Source organism: Ambystoma mexicanum, chromosome 3q, assembly GCF_040938575.1.
Source record: "Ambystoma mexicanum isolate Mex_15411 chromosome 3q, UKY_AmexF1_1, whole genome shotgun sequence".
NCBI lineage: Eukaryota > Metazoa > Chordata > Amphibia > Caudata > Ambystomatidae > Ambystoma > Ambystoma mexicanum.
The window spans coordinates 1,089,861,875-1,089,873,055 of record NC_090926.1 but is presented as its reverse complement, the minus strand read 5'-3'; the positions used below and the strand labels follow the sequence as shown (position 1 = coordinate 1,089,873,055).

Genomic DNA, 11,181 nt, shown 5'->3' with positions numbered 1-11,181 from the left:
AGCGCTGTTGGTCGCCTGCTTTCTTCTGAAACCATTGCTTTCCCAGTGTTCTCTCTTCAATGCTCTCTCTGCGGTCCTGTTTCCCTGATAATATATTAGCAGATCTTGGCCAGTTTTGCCCTCCTCTCACGCTCTCTCTTTCTTTCCCTCTCTCCTGCACATGTCTCGCTGCCTCTCCTATCACACTTCTGTCGCCCTTCCCTCTGACTTCCTCGCATTCGTCTCTCGCTTCTTCTAGCTCTCTCTTCAGTCTCACTCGCCTCTCATGGCGCCCTATTACTCCTTCCTCCTTTCTTTATGTAATGCATCGCGTGTTGTACATTCATTTTCTGGGAATGATTTTGTTATATTTCCATTTGGTATTTTTTTTATATCTCAAATGTTAATGAGTTACACATTTAACTACATGTGTGCATGTTTAGGGCAAGGACCATCTATACATTGAAAGGGTTGCACTCTGAGTGTCTTTCTTTGAAATGGTAAAAGGTGAAATTTGTGTACAACAGAAGGCCTGTGGGCGCTGTGGTTTAAAGCACACATCTAGAATAGTAATCCCAGCCATGGGGGGAGCGGTTCTGAATGATACTGCCAAATAGGAAGGGGGGGGGACACAATGAAAACAAGTGAACGAGAGAGAGGCAAACCGACAGATAAGGAGGGGCACCCAGACCCTCAAAAATGGGGCCAAGAGATAGAGAACCTAACACTATCTTATATAAAATACATAGGAGCGAAAAAAGAGACATAGGCAAATGGCTAGAGAGGAGTAAAGAGAATAATGGAGAGACAGAAAAAGAGCGCGAGGGGGAGTTGTATAGGGAGAGGGGAGGGGGAGTGACAATAACAGAGCAATCCTAACTTAAAGCAACCATTTCCAAGCACGCGTCGAGTTGGGATACTCAGATGGATGTGAACAGTCAATCACCCGGGATAACTGGTGAGAAAGAGGGAGGTGGGCGAGTAGAATCAGATGAGGGGCGCTGCAGTAAGGCGAGATGGAGGGTGCAGGCAAAGACAGACTGTGCAGATCGGCTGAGAAGCACACGGAAACATAGAGCAGCTCATGCGGTTACTACCCATTACGTTTACACTTCAGTTATCATCACGCGCACAGCTGAGGGCAAAATGGGACTGCAGAAGGCGACATAAAAGCATGCGCGCAGCATTTTCCCCACCCCTTTTGCACTCCGTCGTGCAAATTGAGTAAATGCCGCCTGCCATGTACGCAAGGCGGTCAGCATTTACAATGGATCCCTGTGGAGGGAGCATTTGCACTGGCGTCTGCACAATTGCCGGAGAATTGTCGTGGTGGAGGGTGGACTCATACGTTAGGAAATGCCCCTCCTGCCCGCTATACAAATGAATTAACATAGGGCGTTATTTTAAAGTATTACAGTACTCAAAATGAGCCGCAGTAGGAGGACTTTCACGTGATCGCATAGAGATAAGAAGCCACACCTCAGACTTCATGAGGGAACCCCTCAAAGAGGACAAGGAGCCACTATCACTGATGGAGGGAGGCCTCCATTTACAATGGAATGATTGACGTCATTAGAGAGTGCAAGGATAATACATCCCCACTGCAACACATACAGCTGAAATCCCCACATCTGATACCAGCAATCAATTCACCACATCTGATACCCGCAATCGCCTTGCTGAGAATGTCCTCGTTTTCCTAAATATTTATGTGAGGGACTCACAGCATATACAAGATGTTAATGTTTGTATGCACATGTAGTGTATAGAGAGATGTCTACAGACAAGTATCCTCTTAACACATTCATCTCAGACAGCACCCTACATTCTGTACATGAAAGGGACATAGAAAGAGGTTACACCAGTGGACACATCTCCCACATATGTGAACACAGAAAGAACCCTCTGTGTTACTCCGATGCCACCCTCCAGAAGTTATGCCTTTAATCGTGCCCTCTCAAAGTGCACAGGCCTGCATTAAAAGTTTTTTTTAAATTTTTTATCTCTGATGAATCTGCAAAGCTCAAATACGGTTGCTGCCACAATCCCACCTCAGAATTGAGGTTCATCCTCTACACTCCAAGGTGTGTAGTACTCTATTGAGGTTTGGAAGATTTCAGCTGGTGGTAAATCTTCAATATTTTTGAGGTAAGGTGGAGGAAATCCTCTAACCAATCGATGCAAGTTTTTCCTCCACTTTCACATGCAATATGGCAGTTTGGTTAAAGTGGCAGACATTCTGTTACTGTCACTTTTTTACTGCACCATCAAACTTGCACTCAGGCCCATGGTCTATGTGAAGGGAATCGCCAATTTGCAACACGCCAAGGCTTCCTTACCAGTTTCTTTTAAGACCTGTTATTATTTGTCTTGAAGAAAACAGAACATGATACCCATTACTGAAACATTGCAGCAGTGGCAGAGCACTGTTGCATGGTAATTGCTAAAGTGCAAAAATATATTCTCTCAGATAAATGTTGCACTAAGGAAATGTTTGCACTAGTGCTAATAGAGCATGGTGAAGCAATCGGAATAGGGCAATATGTATTTCTATTGGCAATAATATACGCAATTGAAATAGTGCAATGTTACATCATTTATAGGTCTGGCGTAAATGAGATTTGCTCACACCCAGAGCTATTGAAAATACATGCTAGAGAAGGGCCTCTGTTGTAGTCAGCTGCTCTGTCATGCATACCCAGTTCATCCTGGAGAAGGCTATGGTACAGCAGCTGCCATTTTGAATGGGCACGTGAAGCTCTCTATGTTAGGAAGAGATTTGCTTTTGGTGCTTTTGAGAGCTTGTTTATTTCTCTGTTGCTTGGTAGATTTATGTGTTTTGTACTTCGGTGCTTCAATATAATGTGTGTATTTTTTGTCACTGTCACACACATAATTAATGGTGCTAATGCTGTTGGCATCTCTTTGTTTCTTTTCCTTCAGAAGTAGGAAATTAGTAAAAACAAAAGAAGGACTACATCAAACTTTTTTTAACAGCTTATCTGTTTTTTGTGTCTGGATGCCACTGTTAATAGGGTTAGAAAATATGCATGGTATTAAATAATTCCAACTGTACCTACACATACATTTACTTTAAAACCTTAATATTACTGCTTTGTTTTGTCTTTAAATCAATTGCATTTGCATTTCAGTGGCAAGTGACACTGACCCCCACATGTGGGCCTCTATGATGGGGAGGACTTTTGGAGGATGGGCCCGAAACGGCCTGGTATCAGGACAATCTCCATGTGTGACATAGGCAAAGTAATAATGTGTGATCCAGGGCAATGATACCCGGGTACCTTTCGGCCAGTTCGCATCAAGGTGCTGACTGCTTGTGTGGAAGAGGACTGGACCTGTGTGATGAGGTTGAATGAGAGGTGGGCGGCATCACATTCAAAGACCAAAACAGGTGGACGGGAGCACAGCGCGCAGCTCAAACATCAAACAGAACAAAGAGGGAACAGAGCAAAAAAGTGCCCATCTAGATGAGGGGCTGATCGCCGGGTAGCCCAGGGGGTGTGGGGACATGCAGTGGCAGAATGTGCTGGGGGTAAGACAGAAAGCCAATAGCGAAAAGGCAAATGTGCAAAATGCTGTGTGCCACGTGTAGGTCATGGCGGTGTGGGTGTGGGTACATGTGTAAAGGCATGATGATCGGTGTTGGGTGGCTATTATTAATGCCTCCGGATGCAGGCCTCTATGCTCTCGAGGACTGTTGGAGAGGGAGCACCAAGCGGCTTGGAGCATGGATCTCCCATAACTGTGACCTCCAATACAGGTGACAGGCACAACCATAGACGTATTTGCAACTAGGCCGTCTAGGAGCAGCATATTATTGAAGTTTCCTTAAAATGTACTGGTTGTCATTTTTTTAAAATATAAAGCTGCTCTTGTTTCTCTGAGTCTGGCTGATCCACAACACTGAGAGTAATTTGGATATGTTAGCAGTCATTCCCCCCTGACAGCTTAACTCTTTGATGGCCAAACTTGTAAATATGCTTGATATTTGCAAAAGCTTTATTGTTAGGGTGTCAGGGGCGTAGGAGACCCATAAAATCTGGCGGGACAGGGGACACCTTGGGACTTTTCTTTTTTTATTTATTGTTTTTTTAGTCAGAGAACTCGACTTTCACAAAATTAAAATAGCAGTACGTATTAAAACACATATATCTTCATGCAGGGCACTGATGGTATGTTTATACTAAATGAAATCCTACACACAAACAGTGATGTTTGGTTTAGGCCCTACCGTTTAGGCCAGGCTTGTCCAACCTTTCTGAATGTGGGGCCGAAGCATTAACTTTTTGTCACCCAGTGGGCCGACGAGCCAAAAGTCAACAACCTCACCCAAAGCAGTATATTAAAAAGCGATATTGTGTGACTTTTGACACAATAGCATCACAGGCAGTGATAGCCATGCAGTCCCAAAGATAGCTTTTGGTGTCAAAAGGTTAGTTGCTTGTGATTTCTTTCAGTGTCTATGTGTTCATATTTTTCTGAAATAGTGGGGGCGACCGAGCGTAGTGAGGGAGCTATAAGGTTCTAGGGAGGGTTTGGGGGGGGGGTTCCCCCCCAAGAATTTTTTTTCAAATATGGGGTTGAAATGGTGCATTTTACAGCAGAACAGGTGGCCAAAAAGCCATACGTTTAAAATCAGTTCTAAAGGGGAACATGAAAATTCCATGTCACCAACAGCAGAAACACAACACATTTTAATGATCAATGTGTGCACAGTGTAAGACAGCACTGTCACTAATGTAACACATGTCATGCTGGTTGTACCCAAAATATGCCTCTGTAGCAACATGTCTATGCTGGCTGTTCCCAATTTAGGCCAGCATTGTCCTGTACAAAGCACGATTGATGCTGCCTGAGCATGTGCAGTGTGCCCTACATATGGCAGCTTATCTCTGTAATACACATTACTTCTGTGGTGATGAAACAAGCATAATTCAATTCAACAGGTAAAATGTGGAAAAGCAATCACCCAAAGAAACGCAATTTGAGCACAATCCTAAAGTATGCAACCTAGCAGGCCTAGTGCACACTTTACCTTTTCTTTCACCAATAAATCGGGGGGAGAGCGCGAACGCAGTCCCCCACTACCAGAAATAATGCAGTTGTGTATCCCGCATTTGGGAACATAGCAGGGGTCAGCAAATCCGATGTGCAATGGGTAAGCCTCACACTGGGAGATCTGCCCTTGAGATCAGATTCTCCCTTGCCAGCTAAGTATGAGTTGCAAGCAAGAGGGCAGGGGTTGGGTCAGTTCTGGGAAGCCCCGCTAAGCGAGGGTGAGAATGCAGGCCCTGACCCAGCTCCAACCCCCTGGCCCCCGGAAGCTCAGAGCATCTGCAGAGCTGCCTGTCCCACGTTTAGGGGGAAGCTCCAGCAGGCAGAGCCCAGCAGAAGAGCAGATTGTAGCGCAGTTCCTTTCTCCCATCAGGCCCTGCTCGGCCCGAGATTGGTCTAAATACCAGGATGGCTCGAGCAGGCGTGTTGCAGTCTGCCCACTGGCCTGTCGGCCCCACATGGGCCCATGGCCCTCCTGAGTGGAGCTGCGCAACGCTGGCCCCATTGACGCCATCATAATCATCCTGGACCTCGATGCTCCACCACCCCTGAATCTCAGAGTTCTGCTCAATGACAATGCTGAAGCTTTGACATCTTTGCCGTAACCATATGCCATGTTGTGTCAGCCGAGCCTGCACAGCGACAAAGGCAAGTATTCCCTTTTCCGGGCCCAGAGGTCACTGAGTCTTCCACTGCCATCCACTTGGCACGGCCTACTGTTCCCAGCGTTTTCTACCCGCAAATCAGCACCACTGCCAAACAGAACTGCATCATTAGGGCCCATCGCTGCAGCTCTCCGACTTGACCCCAGTCCAGCGCAAAGGCACCCATGCTTCTGATCTGATGCTGAAAAGCCTGGCTCTGCTGAGATCCGAAAGACAAGAACTAAGGTATTTTGGGAACATAGTACTATTGTTTTTTGTGTTGCAACTGTATCAGCTCACACCTCTCCTGAAGGGTATAGGCTGCCCTCAGACTGCACTACCAAAAGAAAAGAGTGAAAATAAGTTATACCTGTTGGGCTTGCCTGTTTCACTTTTATGATTGGGATCACTGCTGCATGGATATTAAGCGCGTTATAAATAACCTATCCTATCAGATCATATCTTAGATCACAGATCAAGATCATAAGCAACTTCCAGAAACCTTGGCAGGTGGTCCACTGAGGCCCATTTGCAGGTTGCAGTGTGTTATTGGGGCACGACTAGGGTAACATATTGTGCTGTACATGTGGTATTCGCCATGCTTTGATACCCCACTGGCCACATCTATAATGTCCAATGTACTTGATATAATACATGGACATTTTCATCAAACCGCACTGTGCTTAGAGGTAAACGTAACTGAGCTCCTGCTGTTCTTCCTTGTCTTGAGACGAGGAAAAAAAGCACTGCATAGGTGAAGTTTCTCAGCTGATAAAGGTTCATCTTCGGTGACATTCGCAATTCAAAAGAACGATTTTTGGGGCAGACAGGCTGTGTCGCCGCAACCCCTGCTAAACATATGTCCAGAGATGAGAAACCTTGACAGTAACTCTGCACAATGGCCCTCTGAGCAGCGGCCCACGGCTAATCAGGGGTTCAGGAATCCACTGTGCTGTCCACGCCGAGAGGAACTCCTGCACAGCACTTGTCCACATAATCCTTCACCCGGGCCAGCACTCTCTTCTCCTCACCTCGCCACTTCCTCCCTTCATCTCGGCTCGCCTTTTGCCCCTCAGAGCACCATGCAAGAGAGGAATGGGCATGTCTGGGCCAGAGCCCATTCCTCTCTTGCATGGTGGGTCCTACTTGCCTGAAATGGGATATTTAAATGCAAAGCAATTGCTACTATATTAATCCCATTGTTCATAGTTTGTGGGAGTACTGGGCAATTGTATGGACCCGCGCTCACTGAAAATGAATGGTATTCCCGAGGTAACCCTCACTATGCTGTGATACAAATTAGTCTCTCCTTCCTCCATCATCAAGTCCCAAGATCTTCTTGACAAATTTATTTATTTATGCAATGTTTGTCGGATATCCGACGAACATTGCATAAATAAATAAATTAACACTTCGTGGCTGAGGAGGACTGTAACTACCATTGTTGACCCCATGGGGTCACCAGAGGAAGTTACAGTTTTGCGCACAGGCACATTTAAAAAAAAAATTTTTTTTTTTTCCTCAAGAGTTGTCCAACATATGACCTCGCGGGCCACATAAAATGGCTTGGTGGGCCGCATTGTGGCCCACGGGCCCTATGTTGGACAACCTTGGTTTAGGCAATAGACTAATTTATAAACTGTCATAAAAAATAGGGTGTTTGAAGGTTGAAACATGTTGAAAATAAAAAGCCGTACGTCCCCTCCGCCAAAAGAAAATAATGTGACAGAGTATTGAACACAAGCATAGGAGAAAAACTTGCAAAGAGTTCAAACGTGTTGGATGCTGGATCGAGTGAATAGCGTGTTTTATATCGTTTAGGTTTATACAGTTTACATAATGGGTACAATCAGAGTTTAGACCATGAACTGGAGTTTCGTTTGACAAGTGAGATTAAACATATACATGACTTGTGCAATAACAACGAATAATCGACAGCAACGATTAATGCATTAAATGCTAAAATGAGTATTTTAGTGGCACTCACAGCCTTCAGCCAGAACTGCCCAACAGCGCATCAGATCAGGAGTGGACTGGGAACCAAAAAAGGCACTGGAAATCATTTTCACAGTGGCCCTATATTACACATTTTCAGCAGGCTCAACCCTTTTTCTATGAGAAAATTAGAAAATTCATTAGGTTGCCACACAAAAGAGGCCCAGGGTGCAGAGGCCTACCGGGAAATCTCTAGAGTTCCTATAGGTCAGTCCACCACTGGCAAAGATGCAGAGGCCTACCGGGAAATCTCTAGAGTTTCCTATAGGCCAGCCCATCCCTCCTGCATCGGATCCTGTGGCCAACAGTTTCACTTTTTCTGTTATACCAATGATTTTTTTTTAAAGTGATAGTATGCAAAGGGTTGCTGAAAGGAGTGACTAACAGTAAGTTGGCGATGGGTGTCTGTTTAGCTAAGCTTACACTTTTTGGGAGGCTAATAACCTAAGTGTGGTTTGATGAAACTGTGGGAAAGGCTCCCCTTCACATTTTGGTGCAAGGTTTAAAATTATGTTGTTCCATTCAACTACATGGGGGATTTTTGCTTTGTCTGATAGCAAACAGAAACACCTCTGGGTGGATTTGCACCAACCACGTGCTTTGCATCCTATTGTGGCAACCCATTCAAGCGGTTTTGTATTTAAACAAAAAGGTTGGTTAAACGTGATTTGTCAGGATGCTATTGTGGTTTTTATAATGCACTAAAAATACAAATTGAAAAGGGTGTACATCTTCACCCCGAGGATGTCAAGTGCATGCCATTGCCCCCCGAGGGTTGGACGGTACCATTTTCATGGAAAACACATCTGTGAAATTTGTCAGTGAATTTCATAGACCATGTGGTGGGTCCATAGACCCACAAGGGGATGGGGGACAGTGAAGTGCCATGCACATGTTTGTTTCCTCTGGCAGGGTTAGAGTAACATTGTACCATACAAATATCTCTTTTGGGTGGCTTACGGTATAAGTTGTCCTGTATCAATGGAATTCATGAGGCTTTCTAAAATAACTACAAGTACATCTCGCTGATTTCATGGCTTCCCGTGCTGGGGAGCAGCAGGACTCCTACTGTTTGACATATGGTTCAGGTTGGCCCTGTTTGGTAATGGCGTTGATGAGCTAAATAATTAAGTACTTGAAGTGACCCAGAGGGATTCTGAGTAGCTATGATTAACTTTAAGCTTTTCATGCATCACTTCTTGGTATTAGTTGAGTTAGGTCTTCAATATACATTAGGTACAACCAATAGGTTCGGCACAGGGTCCAACATGCAGTTGCTTACTACTTGCTTTCAGAACAAGCAGAAGGTCCTAGTGGACTAGTGCAACTAGGACTGGGCTGACCTGACTTTTGTCGTCGCCAATGTCCACCTCATTCCTATAAAATGCCTGCACTTTCAAACACGTCCACCATATGCGACTTATGTATGATGGATGGTGTCATGCGACATTCAGTAAATGCAATTTCAGAAACAGTTTCAAATCACCCCCACCCCCAAGTGTGCTGCATTAACTCAGGGCTGGGGGAGAAGGAGGACTCTTGCCATCACTAGCTGTCCAGCCCTGGCAGCATCCATGGTCCTAGTGCCTTTACCCAACTTTTTTCTGTATATTATCAATAAGGAAAATGATTGATTTCCGTCTGCATGTATCTGTGTGGCCCCTTTCTCTACGTAAATGGGAGGATAGAACACACAGCAAGCTTGTTGTCTCAGCCCCTCCCCATCAAAGAAAGGGAAACTAGAGGTCGCTAAACATGTTCCGTCTCCTCTAGGTTTGTACATGGATGGTTCAGTGATGGACCGGGTTATCCATTCATTCAATCAGTGATGAATCCATCCCAGCAGATGCTGCCTTATCTGCCGGGGAGGCAGCACTTGTGGGCAGGGATGTCACAGGCCTGAGTTAAAAGCTCCTGGCAGCCTCCGGAGCATCTCTCTGGGCAGGTGAGGCAGGGAGGTCCTTGCAGAAACCCACCACAGAGTGCCAAGATGGTGTGTCGGGCATGGGGGCGTCTGTTGCTGCTGATGCCAGCCGCCCTGGCACTGGACGAGATGTACCTGCCGATGTTTTCATAGCGGACGAGGCCGGGGCAGAGTTATTTAACAGCACTGCCAAAATCATTCTCTTTAATGTCATGAATTCCAGCTGGGTTTACAACACCAACCTGACTGCATACAACCAGCAGTGACAGGTAGGGTGGGGGCTGGCCCAGCGCCTGTGCGAATGCCCCGAGTTTACTTGGTGCTTAAAACAGCTACAAGCCTCTTTCTAGGACCTCACCATCTTTGGCAGATAAGGGTACTGAGGCATTTAGAAATAATGGGATCTGCCCAAGATCACACAAAGCTCTTATGTGGGCAAGTCAGCTTTGGCTCGACAAGACCATAACTCTTTCAATCACTTAACGACATCAAAGCCTGGGCCAGTGATATACTCACAATATTATGACATTTCACACTTGAGTGCCTGGCTTTACCCCGCTGGTCCCCTTTACCCAGCTGGTCCCCCTCTACGTGAACTGTCTGTGAATCTCTCTGGTTTTCCATTGGACCCACTGCCCGCCCGCATTATAAACAGAATTGCGCTCTAGCCAGAAAGCAACACCTCTCACCTCCCACCTCCCCATTCCAACCCGATGTGCGCTGCGGCCAGGCCTGCACCCAGGGTCCCTATACCTTAATAACTGAAAACAGCCTACAGGTAAATGTAGCCCTCTTTAAAAACAAAACGTACATTTACCTACCAACAAGAAAGAACAATGTCAATTTGCATTTAATATTTGGGGCGATCACCAGTCCAATTTCATTAGCGCCAACGCAAATGCTTTTCCACTGGATTTTCACTAGCACCAATGCAGTGTGCACATGCCCACTTTTAGATGAACCCGCCCTTCGCCCGCCACCCTTTGTGCTTTTCACTGAGCTTCTGTGGTAATGTGTCATCTTGAAGCATTGGCATCACTGTCAAACAGAAAGGCTTTTATCTACATTGCGGAGTCAGTCGCATGTACCTGAAAAAATACATGTCAAAAATATCATTCTTAAACAACTGTCACAAATGTAGACTGGAATGGGGGCACCATATTGGACTGCGAGGGTGCATTGTTTGTTGTACCAAGTGCGACTCTTCACATCACACCGTTGCAACTCGATGCCCTCCCATCCGCCCTACTCAACAGAAACATTTTGAGTGGGAAGAAGCTTTAATAGCCCAGCACTATTTGGAAACCATTTAAAGTTCAATACATGGAATGAGATGACCCACATGACCACTGGATGCATTACGGGGAGGAGGGATGCACGAGTTCTTGTTTTAACAAGATTCTAATCTTGTTACAAGAATCTTATATTCCCGCTGCTGCTGAAGCAGCTGATCTGCGTGCAAAGTAAACTTCTGAGTCAAGTTTGCATGCATCACTCTGTACACACACATGGGGGAAACTGGGGGGGATAAATGCCATTGTATCCCCCCCACTTAAAATTGTG

General features: G+C 45.6%; 1 non-coding gene across 1 annotated transcript; it reads right to left on the bottom strand.

Moving 5' to 3' along the window:
- Positions 1-5,056: 5,056 nt before the first annotated feature.
- LOC138448168 (U1 spliceosomal RNA) lies at positions 5,057-5,218 on the bottom strand. Its single transcript, XR_011260020.1, has one exon. It is a non-coding gene; the product is annotated as a U1 spliceosomal RNA (small nuclear RNA).
- Between the last annotated feature and the right edge of the window lie 5,963 nt (positions 5,219-11,181).